The sequence below is a fragment of the Mytilus edulis genome, chromosome 2 (assembly GCF_963676685.1).
Source record: "Mytilus edulis chromosome 2, xbMytEdul2.2, whole genome shotgun sequence".
Classification (NCBI taxonomy): domain Eukaryota; kingdom Metazoa; phylum Mollusca; class Bivalvia; order Mytilida; family Mytilidae; genus Mytilus; species Mytilus edulis.
Window position 1 is genome coordinate 100,525,633 of NC_092345.1, and position 16,755 is coordinate 100,542,387.

General features: G+C 32.5%; 1 long non-coding RNA gene across 1 annotated transcript; it reads right to left on the reverse strand.

The window, feature by feature from the left end:
- Positions 1-7,388: 7,388 nt before the first annotated feature.
- LOC139513682 (uncharacterized) lies at positions 7,389-12,717 on the reverse strand. The gene is made up of 3 exons (XR_011662499.1): positions 12,581-12,717; positions 10,502-10,715; positions 7,389-7,600 (listed from the first exon to the last, which is right to left on the reverse strand). It is a non-coding gene; the product is annotated as an uncharacterized lncRNA (long non-coding RNA).
- Positions 12,718-16,755: the final 4,038 nt, after the last annotated feature.

Below are 16,755 nucleotides of genomic sequence, written 5' to 3' on the forward strand. Positions count from 1 at the left end.
AGAGGAGAATGCTACGTTAGTTTTGCTATTTTGGAAGATATCTTTACGTCTGGAGTGAAGCGCTTATTTCATATTGTTTAAAAGTAGATTCACAAGTAGGAAATTTGACAAGGGAGAAATTTTAAATTGTAGCCAATTAAACGCTCAATTTGTTTTTAAAAGCACAATGATCTATTTTTAGTTTTGACTTGAGATCATCCAATCTAACAACAAGATCTCGAGCTGCATTAATCGATTCATCGATGTCACAATAAGAACGGTTTGACAAATCGGTGAAATCATCTGGGTTGTCCTTTAAGACTTATAAACAGTGCGCCTATCGATCCTAAACAGGACCGATTACATTGTATCGCATCATGTAACATCATGTGCGGCTGGTACCATGTTACAGGTGGCAAACCCGATACTTTTACATGTGTCATGGACAGGTAAATAGCGGAGCAAATCTTGTGTGCAAGCTATATTGCCAGTTTGAAACCATAGCTCATGCAAATCACAAAATACTGAACTCCGAGGAAAATTCAATCGGGCAGTCCCTTATCACATGGCAAAATCAAATGACAAAACTCATCAAAAACGAATGGACAACAACTGTCATATTCCTGACATGGTACAGACGTTTTCAAATGTAGAAAATGGTGGATTGAACCTGGTTTCATAGCGCTAAACCTCTCACTTGTACTTATGAACCCATAAGATAATAACATCTGTATCTTGTGACTTTTTTACTTATAGCCTACTCTTGATTCCTTTCACACTGAACTCTTTGTCTACATGTATAGCATGTACAATCATGCGAGTATCTACTTCATCGGGCGTACAAAATAATTCTTCAAACCTGAATACTCCGTCTGAGCTGATTTAGGGTCCTTGGAAGTGTTAAATAGAATATGACTTCTTCATGTATTATAGTAACTGTTGATATACCATGATGCCGAACAATCTATTCACCAAGAAATCTGATTAAGGCCTGCTGGTTCTCACTGACCCAAAGAAATTTTATAGTCAGGAATTTGACGACCTTCTATATATGCCCTGAAACACTTTACAGACCAACAAGAACTTGATTAAGCTTTAAAATAACTGCAGTTGTGTCTGCTAGTGTAAGATTTATAGCAAGAATGATGGTACAACATTTTGTAATCATCAGTACGAAGATAGTCTAGGTCTGAAGCATCGTGCAATATACTAAAATATACATGATCTTTCCGTCCTCCCATAGCCTCGATAAAGCTTTAGTGTTATTTCCTCGCATATTAATAGGCAATTCAGTAGAAGAACCATGACATATAAGTTATAACACACTTATCCCATTGTATTTCAGTCCTACTTTGCTTAGGGTTTGATTAGCATAGTTTAACAGGACTGTGAATGTGTGCCATATTCCGGGTCTGAAACGTGACCGAAGGATTTGTTTTGTATATTACAATTATAACAAAACTATCCATTAAAAGAAAACAATTAAAGTTATAAAAACCAACAAAATGATATTTCAAGTTACAAAACAACGATCTTCAAACAAACTGGACTATCAAAAACAAACAAATTGGCCATACAACAAGCAAAAAAAAAAGAAATGAAGTTAGTGACAATTGTCCTAGTTAATGACCTAATAGTGTAAGCTACAAAACGATTAACGGCACGAGAAAAGGCGTGTTTGAATCAAGACAAAATTATCACTAAATTTGTGTTTTTAATTGCTATTTTCTTTTCACCGATTAACATTACACGAAATATATTTGGCACACATATGAACCATGTCTTATTGATGTAATCAGAGCAAAAATCCCGTGAAAGTAACACGTAATAAAATTGCTTTCGTTGAAAATGTTGTTAATTTCAGCTATAAAAATAGACCTACTAAAATCATGAAATACTTATACTTAAATTATATAAATATTTTTTAGCTTTCTTTATATGAATAATTTGATATTTAAGCTAAATGATAAGTACAATTTGAACAAATAAAACAAAGAGGAATAATTTTATGTTTTGTGTTGAAGATGACCTGTACTGTACAGTATCTTTGGGTACCATAAGAAACAACGAAATTTTGAAAAACGTGACCACGGCAGCATACGACGACATTCATGATTGGAAAATATAATGATTTTTCAACAGTTTGCATCTAAATTTAGCCGTATGTTCTCCGTTAACTTAAACTCGTTAACTAGACGTCTTTTTCGATACTGGGCACCCTACTAACAGTAGGACAACCGGATGTGCCTTTTCGGCCAAAATGTGATTCGGCGGCGCTCAGTAGTCCTACGCCGAAAATTGGACTATTTTGCGTCGGCCGACGTCAACTGAAAAATGGCGCGCTTTTGTATTTTTTTTAAATTCGTTTGCGGCAAAGTGCGGACGATAAATACTGTCGATTTTAAGCATATCTACATGAGAAAAATATATGAGTTTACATATTATTTTCATTTTTGATCATTGAAACATAAGGAAATCTGATTTTTTTACATCTGAACATAGAATTTCGGATTTTGATTTTCTGCACTATAGGATTAAATGGCTATATCAAAACTGGGAACAAGAAAGTACCTATCTTTCGATTTGCTAAAAATTTTTACAACCTATTCTCGCGAGTTTTTGGCATCGAAATTCGTAAAGACCAGAGGTGTCCAAGCCAGGGCAAAAATTTGTTCCCATTTTAAAGTAGGGGTCTCAATCTTTTATAGGTTTTTCCTTGCATGGTCGGTAGATTTGAAAATTGGAAGAGTTTCTGTTTTTAAAGTAAATATTTATTCAAATATCATGAAAAGGTGAATCATTGGGTATAAAACCACTTTAAATATAGCAGTTTGTGTCACTGAATTGTAAAATTATAGATTTTTTTCGAAATTGAAGAAGGCGCCATTTTTGGCTATTTTTCCATTACGTCTATTGATATGCTAAAATTATGAGGTGTTTCTAAAAAATCTCCGACTCAATTTTTTTAAAACTTTCATATGCTAATCTTTGGTACAAAATGTATGTGTTTTGAAAAAATTAGGCACTTCTATCGAGTAGAAATGGAGAATGGTCATCTTTACTTTGTATGTCCCCACTATGGGGGCCCTGTTCCTCCCTTTACCTTGTTTCTGAAGAACACGATAGTAATTCATCTCTCGAAAAAATTATCCACTAAAAATAGTTGAAACATATCAAATATATGTTAAGACATCAATAAATTTTACTGGATGTGATTTTTTAAGCAGAATTGCCGGAATCGACCTCAACCGAAGTTGTGTCAGTATATAGATAAACGTTGTCAATTTCCGGCGCCGAAAATGCCAACGTAAAATGTCATTAAAAGTTGGATTCTTTTCTTCTTTGTAGCAATTTTGTTAATCTTAATGCCCAGGAAGACATGCAATATGTTGAATCCATACCAACGTTATACCATACTTGGTACCCTAGAGTGTTAGGCTTACACATCATGGGACCCCGACTGATTTGTTGAAATCATGATCGTACTTTAACTAAAAGTTTACAAAGTAACTTATAAAAAACAAGATTCATTCCGTGAATATTGCTACCTGCCGCTGAGTTTTTAATGAACATTTAATCTGATTCGGTCACAGAAAAGCTGTTGATATTCCTTTCGTTAATATAATTATCGTTGTGTGTTTTGTTTGGTTTCTTCTTTTTAAAAGGGGGGCGTTGGCAGGGGCATGCTCTTTTTATTTTGTCAAAGGCATGTGTCATTTTTAGGGCTCATGGTTCTCAATCTCTGGTTACAGTGGAGGTTCAAACTCATCATGACTTTAAAAACTTATTAAAAATTCATTTTGCAGTTTCTTGGGGCATTGACATACTGACTATCAATATATCTATGCATAGGAGGGATGACCAATTCTATTCAAAGTAGGTGGTGGGAATTCAAAAGAAATCCTGGTCCATTCACAATAGTACTTCAGTGGCGGATCCAGAACTTTTCCTAAGAGGGGGGGGGGCTCCAGTCATGCTTCAATGATTCCCTATATGATCAACCAAATTTTTCCCTCGAAAAGGGGGGTCCCCCTGGATCCGCCTATGTACTTGTTCGCCCTGGGTGCTTTGCCCTTCTACCCATTCGCCCTGTTCTTTATTTTTATTTTGTTGTCCTTTTTAATGTAAATTATTTGAATGAAGTATGTAAAATTTGGTTGACAATTTTGTGCATAAACCACATACGCCAAAACGTTGGAGATTTTGTCTGGATTGACTATTCATTTGCATCCATTGCTACACATGCATTTATTTCTAAACATATCTTCACTTTTGCATACAGATGCAGACTATTCCTTTTCAGCCTGTCTTGTGTCATGTAACAGGGTCTTTTATACTAACTGCTTTTTGTTCAAGTTAATCTTTTTAGACATTTGATATCTGGTGGAGAGTTGTCTTATTGGCATTGATTATACCCCAACTTTCTAATTTTCATATTACTGAAAGGTAACTGTATTTATTACCTTGAATTGAATAAATAACTACTTACAAAAAACAATTCCACATGTAAAAAAAATAAATGAAATATAATTTCAAATGATACAATGTAGCTAGCCTTATGGAATATTTTGTATGTTGTGCATCTCTTTTCTCCTTTTAGTGACGGGGGGCCTGTTTTGTATGGTTCGCTGCTTCATTTCTGGTGATGGGATATACATTTAGTTATGCAGTGTTGAATACTGGTCCCCACCCCCCTAATTGATAGGAATAAACAAAACAAAAATTCTTTCACTCAATCTCAACAACAAGGCAAAAGTGAAGTAAATCAATATAAGCATACTACTGGTTCTGCTCGTTTTCTGCTCTTTGGTTGGGTTGTTATCTCTTTGACACATTGCCCATCTATATTCTCAATTTTAAAGATTATTCAAGTATGTGATATGTGATAAATATCCATAAATGATCTTATTTGATAAAACTCAGCCTTGATCCATAATTTCTTGAAAAAGTACCAAAGCAAAATACAACATGTGGGTACATGTCTAATTTACCAGGAAAAAAGTCGAATAATTCTGGAATGGCAAAACTTGAATTTGCCCAAAACTAAAAGCGAGCTTTTTTAAATTACACTCATGCAAAATAAAAGGGAAACACTTGAGGCCACAGGGAAGATATAATATTCGGTTGTCAGAAGTATAAAATAAACGTGGAATCTTATTAATTATATAACAGTGAAATTGCTTAAAACAAAATATTCATGAAAACAACTGAGTCAATAATCTGATTTTTTTTAATAAATATGGTGACATTTCACTTCTGCACTTTTTAATGTTGATGAGTCTCACATATTTAAACCAGGTGCTCCGCAGGGCGCAGCTTTATACGACCGCAGAGGTCGAACCCTGAACAGTTGGGGCAAGTATGGACAAAACATTCAAGCATGATACAGCTCTGAATTTGGATTGTGATCAAATTTTTGACATTACATGGTTTTTTTTTACACAAAACAAATGCCAAGATTTTACAAATCAATTAAAGATTTCTTCTTCAAACTTTTTAAATCTAAAATTAAATAGTTGACACAGCATAGGTTTCTGACACAGAATGAATGTGGTCTAATGAACTTAAAAGGTTTTTTTTGCCTTTGAGCAAATCACTATGCTGTTGAATATTAATCCTCTCAAAAAAATGTTTGAAGAAATTTTCTTTTTATTTATGAAATCTGAAATGAGAAAAATTTAACCCCCCCCCCCTTTTTTTTCACATCCCCGTTTCCCTTTTTCAAAACTGATATCAATTCAAATTTCTAATGGAGTTTGCAACAATAACTACTCATTTAAATACATCATAAAATATTAAGATGTAAAAAAACTGCTTGTTATCACTGAATGGTAAAGATTATTTAAATTTATCAGTTGGTAGTAAAAAGTGTATATACATTGTATATTGTATATAACAAAGATTTAAGTTGATTATGGACAAAGAAAGATAACTCCAATTAAAAAAAATTCTTGCTATTGCACAAATAGGATATTTCTTGCTTACTATTCTGGACAAAGAAAGATAACTCTAATTAAAAAAAAATTTGCTATTTCACAATATTGTGCAATTAGATATTTCTTGCCATTGCACAATACTGTGCAATTGAAAAGACTTGCTATTGCACAATACTTAATATAATAATTTTAGATCCTGATTTGGACCAACTTGAAAACTGGGCCCATAATCAAAAATCTAAGTACATGTTTAGATTCAGCATATCAAAGAGGCCCAAGAATTCAATTTTTGTTAAAATCAAACTTAGTTTAATTTTGGACCCTTTGGACTTTAATGTAGAATTTGAAATTTGAAAACAGGACCAAAAATGAAGAATCTACATACACAGTTAGATTTGGCATATCAAAGAACCCCAAGGATTCAATTTTTGATGAAATCAAACAAAGTTTAATTTTGGACCCTTTGGACCTTAATGTAGACCAATTTGAAAACTGGACCAAAAAAACTTCAATAATCAAGAATCTAAGTACATTTTTAGATTCAACATATCAAAGAACCCAACCGATTCATTTTTTGTCAAAATCAAACTAAGTTTAATTTTGGACCCTTTGGACCTTAATGTAGACCAATTTGAAAACGGGACCAAAAGTTGAGAATCTACATATACAGTTAGATTCGGCATATCAAAGAACCCCAATTATTCAATTTTGATGAAATCAAACAAAGTTTAATTTTGGACCCTTTGGGCCCCTTTTTCCTAAACTGTTGGGACCAAAACTCCCAAAATCAATACCAACCTTCCTTTTATGGTCATAAGCCTTGTGTTTAAATTTCATAGATTTGTATTTACTTATACTAACATTATAGTGCAAAAACCAAGAAAAATGCTTATTTGGGTCCCTTTTAGGCCCCTAATTCCTAATCTGTTGGGTCCTAAACTCCCAAAATAAATACCAACCTTCCTTTTGTGGTCATAAACATTGTGTTTAAATTTCATAGATTTCCATTTACTTAACCTAAGGTTATTGTGCAAAAACCAAGAAAAATGCTTATTTGGGCCCTTTATTGGCCCCTTATTCCTAAACTATTGAAACCAAAACTCCCAAAATCAATCCCAATCTTTCTTTTGTGGTCATAAACCTTGTGTCAAAATTTCATAGATTTCTATTAACTTAAACTAAAGTTATGGTGCGAAAACCAAGAAAATGCTTATTTGGGCCCTTTTTGGCCCCTTATTCCTAAAATGTTGGGACCAAAACTCCCAAAATCAATACCAACCTTCCTTTTATGGTCATAAACCTTGTGTTAAAATTTCATAGATTTCTATTCACTTTTACTAAAGTTAGAGTGCGAAAACTAAAAGTATTCGGACGCCGAACGACGACGACGACGACGCAGACGCCAACGTGATAGCAATATACGACGAAAATTTTTTCAAAATTTGCGGTCGTATAAAAATCCTCTTGTTACTAAACTTTGGAGCCCATAGTCTGTTAAACTTTCATTTATTAAATCCTGCATTAGTTCAACAAAAAATGTCCGCTTATAATCACTTGAACCACCTCGGATACCATTCTGTACATGAATATATCTCTCATAACAAATTTCATATAAATTGCTGATTCCAGGTATCAAAATTTTCATCCTCCAGTAAAATTATTCCTCTGACAGGATGTGTTGTCTACTGAAAATGAAATGTTTTGTTATTAAATTAAGTTTGTTAATTCAATCAAAAAGTAATGAAAAATGATAATTATAATATATTGTATTGTTATTGCCATCTATGACCTCATTACAGTCTGCACAAGTCATTCTCTTATCTAAAAAAAACAGATGCTCCGCAGGGCGCAGCTTTATACGACCGCAGAGGTTGAACCCTGAACGGTTGGGGCAAGTATGGACACAACATTCAAGCTGGATTCAGCTCTAAATTTGGATTGTGATTAAATAGTTGACACAGCATAGGTTTCTGACACAGACTGAATGTGGTCTAATGAACTTAAAAAAAATTTTTTTGCCTTTGAGCAATTCACTATGCTGTTAATATTAATCCTCTCAAAAAAAATGTTTGAAGAAATTTTCTTTTTCTTTTTTATTTCTGAAATGAAAAAAAATTTACCCCCCCCCCCAATTTTTTTTTCACATCCCCTTTTCCCTTATTCCAAAACTGATCTCAATTCAAATTTCTAATGGAGTTTGCAACAATAACTACTCATTTAAATACATCATATGATAAAATATTAAAATGTAAAGAAAGTGCTTGTAATCACTGAAAAGGTAAAGATTGTTTTAATTTATCAGTTGGTAGTAAAAGTGAATATACATTGTATATTGTATAAAACAATGATTTAAGTTGATTCAACTACTATTCTGAACAAAGAAAGATAAGACTCCAATTGAAAATTTCATGCTATTGCACAATATTGTGCAATTAGATATTTCTTGCTATTGCACAATACTGTGCAATTGAAAATATTAGCTATTGCACAATACTGTGCAATTGAAGATTTCTTGCTATTGCGCAATACTGTGCAATTGAAAATTTCTTGCTATTGCACAATACTTAATATAATAATTTTGGATCCTGACTTGGACCAACTTGAAAACTAGGCCCATAATAAAAAATCTAAGTACATGTTTAGATTCAGCATATCAAAGAAGCCCAAGAATTCAATTTTTGTTAAAATCAAACTTAGTTTAATTTTGGACCCTTTGGACTTTAATTTAGACCAATTTGAAAACGGGACCAAAAATCAAGAATCTACATACACAGTTAGATTTGGCATATCGAAGAACCCCAATTATTCAATTTTTGATGAAATCAAACAAAGTTTAATTTTGGACCCCGATTTGGACCAACTTGAAAACTGGGCCAATAATAAAAAATCTAAGTATTTTTTTAGATTCAGCATATCAAAGAACCCCAACTTGGCCAAGGATTCAATTTTTGTTAAAATCAAACTAAGTTTAATTTTGGACCCTTTGGACCTTAATGTAGACCAATTTGAAAACAGGACCAAAAATTAAGAATTTACATACACAGTTAGATTCGGCATATCGAAGAACCCCAGTTATTCAATTTTTGATGAAATCAAACAAAGTTTAATTTTGGACCCCGATTTGGACCAACTTGAAAACTGGGCCAATAATAAAAAATCTGAGTATTTTTTTAGATTCAGCATATCAAAGAACCCCAACTTGGCCAAGGATTAAATATTTGTTAAAATCAAACTAAGTTTAATTTTGGACCCTTTGACCCTTAAGGTAGACCAATTTGAAAACAGGACCAAAAATTAAGAATCTACGACTACATACATAGTCAGATTCGGCATATTGAAGAACCCCAATTATTCAATTTTTGATGAAATCAAACAAAGTTTAATTTTGGACCCTTTGGGCCCCTTATTCTTAAACTGTTTGGACCAAAACTTCCAAAATCAATCCCAACCTTCCTTTTATGGTCATAAACCTTGTGATTAAATTTCATAGATTTCTATTGACTTATACTAAAGTTATGTTGCGAAAACCAAGAAAAATGCTTATTTGGGCCCCTTTTTGGCCCCTAATTCCTAAACTGTTCGGACCTCAACTCCCAAAATCAATCCCAACCTTCCTTTTGTGGTCATAAACCTTGTGTTTAAATTTCATTGATTTCTATTAACTTATACTAAAGTTATTGTGCGAAAACCAAGAATAATGCTTATTTGGGCCCTTTTTTGGCCCCTAATTCCTAAACTGTTGAAACCAAAACTCACAAAATCAATCCCAACCTTTCTTTTGTGGTCATAAACCTTGTGTCAATATTTCATAGATTTATATTTACTTAAACTAAAGTTATAGTGCGAAAACCAAGAAAATGCTTATTTGGGCCCTTTTTGGCCCCTAATTCCTAAAATGTTGGGACCAAAACTTCCAAAATCAATCCCAACCTTCCTTTTGTGGTCATAAACCTTGTGTTAAAATTTCATAGATATCTATTTACTTTTACTAAAGTTAGAGTGTGAAAACTAAAAGTATTCGGACGACGACGCCAACATGACACCAATATACGTTCAAAAATTTTTCAATTTTTGCAGTCGTATAAAAATGGTCAGATTTATTAAAACGCTTCATTTGCATGGATATGATGCACATCATGTAAGAGTTAATTCCCTTATATTGTTTTTTTTATCATAAATTAAATTTAAATTATGGTACCCTTCATTCTTGAAATTAGGTTTAAAATCCAAATGTAACTATCTTGACATTTATACAGCAAAGATAACAGAATAAAATCTTTAAACTATTAAAAGAATACCATTCGGCCTTAAAGTCTGTGTATGATTCTTTTACCTATCTCATTAATTATAATTTCCATCCTCAATTTATTCCTTTGACAACTTTTATATACATTGTATAAAAAAGAATAATTTAGTATATAATTATGTCCGACTGTTAAATGTAGATATTTTCAGTCTATTCCCTTATGAAAACAGTCTGCATACCATGTATATTAATATGTTTTTGTTTCATATTTGTGGGATTGAAATCATAGCACACTGTAAATAATGTTTTTACCCTAAACAGACACTTTTGGATTACTTACCCTTAATATATTCTAGTCCTATTGTTTTCTATCAAAATCATTTTGCTTTCAACATTACTGGACACTGGTCGTTGACATTCCATTTGATTACTGTTTTCTTGTTGTATGTATCTCACACATACAAATGTACATGTACAAGTGTTTTTTGTTGATATATAAATTTTAAAGTCCTATGTATTGAATTTTTGATTCATAGTGAACATCTTTCTCCTTCCTGTAAATATAAAGCAAATGTACATACAATTACTAAATAAATTATATACTAAATTATTCAAAGCAAAATTAAACTTTGCATTGTTATTATCAACACATTAATACAAATTTGCCAATGAATTACCAAGAAAATACATGTTTTTACTAAGCATTATAAATAATTATGCCTCAAGCATTTTGCTCAATACATAAAAGTTAAAGGCAATAATGGGCAAAGAAAATATTTCCAAGTCTTGAAAATTTATTTTTTATGTATAATATAAAAAAAAAGATGTGGTATGATTGCCAATGAGACAACTATCCACAAAAGACCAAAATGACACAGACATTAACAACTATAGGTCACTGTACAGCCTTCAACAATGAGCAAAGCCCATACCGCATAGTCAGCTATAAAGAGCCCCATTAAGACAATGTAAAACAATTCAAACGAGAAAACTAACGGCCTTATTTATGAAAAAACGAAGAACAAATATGTAACACATAAACAAACGACAACCACTGAATTACAGGCTCCTGACTTGGGACAGGCACATACATAAATAATGTGGCGGTGTTAAACATGTTAGATAACAATGTTTAATATCATTACATGGAGCAAATTTGAGTGTTAACAATCCTTTCATTAACATTTTTATGTTCAATTATATTATAGTGTACATAAATATCATAACATGTACAATACAAGCTTAAATTATATACATTTTGGGGGCACTCATAACCTAGTTTTTCTCAATTAAAATCATGGAACCACCATTGTCATGACTATTGAGACCTTGTTGGAAAAAATTTGGTTGATTATATAGGGACTGAAGCATGACTGGAGCCCCCCCCCCCTTTTATGAAAAGTTCTGGTTTTGCCACTGAAATTTGTTAGTTTCTGGTCTGACATGTAAATGTATGTCACTGTGTAAGCTCTCAAATGGGTGACGGGTGATTGGTTAATTACAATGGGGATACTACATGTATCTGGTTTATTTTTTTATATATGGGAAAGAAGAGTATGGATAGTGAACCCACATTGTCAGAAACAAGTGCCTATAATCCCTTTCCCTTTGTATTGTATCAATTTGTGTTCATAAAAGATTTAATTTTTATAGATAAAATATTAAACTTGAGTGTACATGTATTATATATAAATGAAATCAGGGACATATAAAAGTTCAAAATTCTTTATTTTCCAATTAAGGGCCCCTGACGGGCAATAATGACAACAATACACAATACATTCTGATTCTTAACTAATAACACATAAACATATAATGAGTTTGTCTCTTGCTTGTTCATGTTGTTATACATGTTATAAGTGTCAAAAGTGTTGGCTGGTATGTTTTATTGTTGAATTGTTTTGTTTTGTATATGTTTTTATATGTGTTCATGTGTTTTAGCGATGATCCTTTTGTACTGGATTTTATCCTGAATAAAATAAGTTAGATAGTTAGTTTATAATGAAGATAAAATTAATTGTTCCCAGATAAAATGGGAATTTATTTATATTAGACCAGGTATAAAGTAGCCAAGAGTTAAAGTGAATATGTCTTACATTCTAATGCAGCAAAATTCATGGAGCGGTACCTCGAATTACCGAATAACAGTGTTATTATCCGAATAACTCATGTAATTACCGAATAACTCTTCAAATATCAATATTAACACATTTAAGTGACTTTTAAACATATATTATTGAATAAAATTATAATAGAAGTGTATTTCATAACCTAAAAATAAAAAAAAAAGTTGCAGGTAAGTTAATATTGATCATTATAAAATTATGGATATCGGTGTGTACTTCCAAGATGGCGACCAAGGAAAACGTAAGAAATGAAGAGTACCCACCCACCCCATCCCCTTTTTTAGAGAACTTACAGTCGGCATGAAACATGATCATCCACGCTTTCAAATTTGATTCGTTTTGGTCCGTATTTGCAGTTTCATGATTACAATGTTCACAAAGTGATAGCGTGAATTATTTCCAGGGAGATCGTGAAGAACACTTTTTTTTAATTTTGTCTGTCCAGTTTGAAAACGGATGTTGGCAGTGGGTATGTTCCAGACCGTATGAGTATTTGGACCGTACGCGTACGGTCTGGACCGTATGCGTACTTTTTCAAAATACTCATACGGTCGGACCGTACGCGTACGGTCTGACTTATATTTAGAAGTTGGTTAAGTTTATTAGACCCAGATGCATATAACAGATCAACATAACTTAACTCTCAAATTAATATAAAATAGTTCAATTTTGATTGAAATAAAAACTTTATATTTTAACTTTTTTTTAAATTCACGCTAATTGTAATTTAAAATATGTTAATCTCTTGTATTAAGCATGTTGATCTGTAATACATTAATTGAATTATGATCACTGAAATTGAAGATATCAAAGTAAACATAATGTGGGAGGACAATTGTTTTAGAATATTTAGCAACTTTACAACTTTGAAAAATGCAAATGCAAAGGAACATACATGAACTGCAAACATGATAATGTAAAAAATATTACGCAACTTGTGTCACATTGGACGAGTGTACCAAAATAGGATTCAGATATACAATTAAACAAATATTTAATTTCAATTGTTCGTTTGTTCATTTTATCCATCTAATTGTAATAATAACAATTTGTAAAACTTGAAATAAAGATTGTGATAAATGTTTGTTTAAATTTAACTCATAAGATCCAATAACATGTATAATCAGCTCGTACTGGACCATACGCGTATACTCATACGGTCCGACCGTACGCGTATGGTCGGACCATACGCGTATACGTATACGGTCCGGACCGTACGCGTACGGTCCAAATACTCATATGGTCTGGAACAGGTATAATATTTCCGGAGACAAGGGCGGATACCCCAGACCGAAATCCGAATGTAATAAAATAATAAAAGTGATAAATAGTAAATTCATTACATGAAAAGGAAATGATGAAAACTTGGATTTCAATATAATTCATGTTTCATATTATTTTACACTTTATTTTTGCCGTTTAAATCATTCTTAGGATACGACTTCTTTGAAAATAATTACCTGCAATATCTGGAATAAAGCTTTTAATTTTTATCTTTTATGTTGTGTGGTACAAAGTTTAAGCATCCAAGAATGTCATAAAATTTATGCAACTTTCAACGAGGAATGCCAAATCCGACGTCAAATAATGGCCGCCATTGTCTTGTCTTGTCTTGTCTTCTTCTTTCCTCTATAACTTCCTCCAATAGTTGGAGTACACCAACCTTACTAAATTAAGGTTGGTTAAACCCTTATAATAATTAATTATTCAGTGAAAACATAACTATTTAAAAATAACATTATAAAAAATATATACAGTTAAATCCCTGAAAAAATAATAATAATAATAATAACTTCTATGTACATTAAAAATGTGTCACAATTAAAAGGTTATTAATAGAGTTTTAAGAAAGTTTTGAATATTATTTACAGGACATACATTATAGTAAAAAATCTTTACATTCACTAAAACAGTGTTACTAAAAGGTAAAAAGAAAATATAAAAATAAATAGTTTTCAGATTTCTGCCTGCTACAGCTACTACATCTGTCTATGTGTACTACTAGGCGATATATAAATCAATAAAATCATGCATATAAGCTTATATGTCCTAAGCGATCTAATTATGCATAGCCATTATAACATGTATACTAGCTGTTATATATATGTGTGTGTGTAGCTACTGGGTATTAAAGCTAAACATGCATATTTATTCCCTTTATAGGTATAGCGCGGCACAACCACACTGACCAGTTATTCTACTATTTCATGGATTTTCTCAGCATTTAATTTTACATACAGGATTGTCTTGTATGAATATCCTGCCTTTGAAAGGCACACCTCTGGTTTCAGAGTAGAATAAATTGGTGTATATAACACCCACAAATGTTTCTCACACTTTTTAAAATCTAAATACGTGTTGACAACGTCGTCCTTACTCAGGCGCTTCCGTTTGTCCTACTGATAAATATAAATCTTTTTAAGTTTTTATCATACGAGACAAAACGCCAAATAAAGATATTCTGTAAACATTTAATTTTCATCCCTTTTTTCTCTTATCTTCCAAAAATTAACCCCTTTTTTCTCTAATCTTCAAAAAATTAACCCCTTTTTTTCTCTAATCTTCAATTTTTTTGCCCGTTATTCTATAATCTTCATTTTTAAGGGCATTATTCTCTAATCATTTAACCCCACCCAAACCCTCATCTATTATAATTTATCAGAGATAAATGCAAAAACGAGAAAAAATAGAAAAAAAAAATGGGCCAAAAAAATCGTCACCATGCAAAGAGCAATAACTCTAATTAACAAAGGACTGAACGGATATATAGGCAATTGGTAGGGATCACCATTCTGAACCTTGGTGCTCCTTTCAGATTTTCTCTATTTAGAACGGTTTCAAAATAATAGGCACAACTTGCATTTCCCACCAATGATCTAATTTTAGCAATGTCGGACATCTTGGTTGAGAAGACATTTAAAACTAAGTACCCCAATAATGATTGTGGTCAAGTATTTGGCCCAGTAGTTTCAGAGGTGTTGATTGCAAATGTATTTGCTGCAACGCTTATTAAGCATTTGTCGCAAAGAAGAAATGTATATAACTACGCTCGATACACTTACTGGATGTGTGATGAGATGCCTTGATATTCTTACTGGATGTGTGATGAGATGATTATACATTTTCTCCTTTACAACATTTTATGTACATGTCGGCAATAAAGTTTATCGACAGGTTGTATGTATTCCCACGAGCACAAATTGTGCCCCTTTGAGAACAGACTTGTTTCTATAACTGTTATGGATTACAGTTAATGGCCAAACTCAGTAAAGAACCGTCTAAACCCTTTTAATAGATAATTTTTAATAACAATCACCGTTATCTTGATTTTTATTGTTCTTTAAATAATCAAGAATTCCCAAGAAAATATACTGCAGTAATTTACCCAAAGGAACTTATCTTTTAAAAATAAATCAAATTATCACTGCAATAACTGTATTCCTAGATTTAGATATTTCAGTTTTACACAAGAAACTCTACACAAAAATATACGAAAAAGGCGCTGATTTTTCTTTCCATATTGTTACTTTTCCTGTTTTGGACGGTGATGTTCCTTTGGCACCGTCTTACTGTGTTTATATTAACCAATATGTTCGCTATGCTCTTGTTTTGGATTTAAATGAGTGTAATTTATGTATTATTAGTAAAATATTAAATCAGAAATTTGAGTGACTGGATATCGTCAATATAAAATAGTGAAATAAATGGAATTTGTTAGACGTTTTTTGTTTTTGGTCATTGATGAGATTATGTACGAAGTCTACTTCATATTAGGAAAACAACAGGTTGTCCTGCAGGGGTGAAAAATTAGTACCCATTAGTATTAGAAGGTGATAAGTCATTTCTAAAAACCGTGGCACAAAGGCAGAGAACGACGGGGCCCCATGACGTCACTGAAGTCATCTCTCCTTATAGGGTGTCCACATCCTCGTGACGTATGAGTCATCGACTTCATCTATCATCATTAGGCCCCTAAGGAGTGACACCGGATGGAAGAGGATCTCTTAAAGTGACGTCAATCATAAGTAATGGTTACAATCTAAAGTATGACTCACACATAATAAGACATCAACGTTACTCTGTCCCTTATGTTCATTGACTCATACAGGACGCGCTACGTTCAGATATGGTAGTTATGGCCGTCTACGTCTCACCCAATAAACAAATAAAAAAAAAATGATTTAAAAAAAATAAAAAGATAGGTCAATGTCTTAAACATAAATAAAAAAATCTAAATGAAAAATAATAACAAATAACAAACAAGAAAAGAAAAGAAAAGAAAACCCACAACTCGGGCCATACATACTATTCACACACGGGACGTGTCGGAATAGACCACTTTCGAGTTCATCCGTCACCGGCAAAAACTCGTCAATTATGCACGCCTTTATGACGTCATTTACCAGATAGAGGGGGTCGCCTGTATCCCTGCACTATGTACGTTCATCAAGCGTCTTAGTGATCGTCT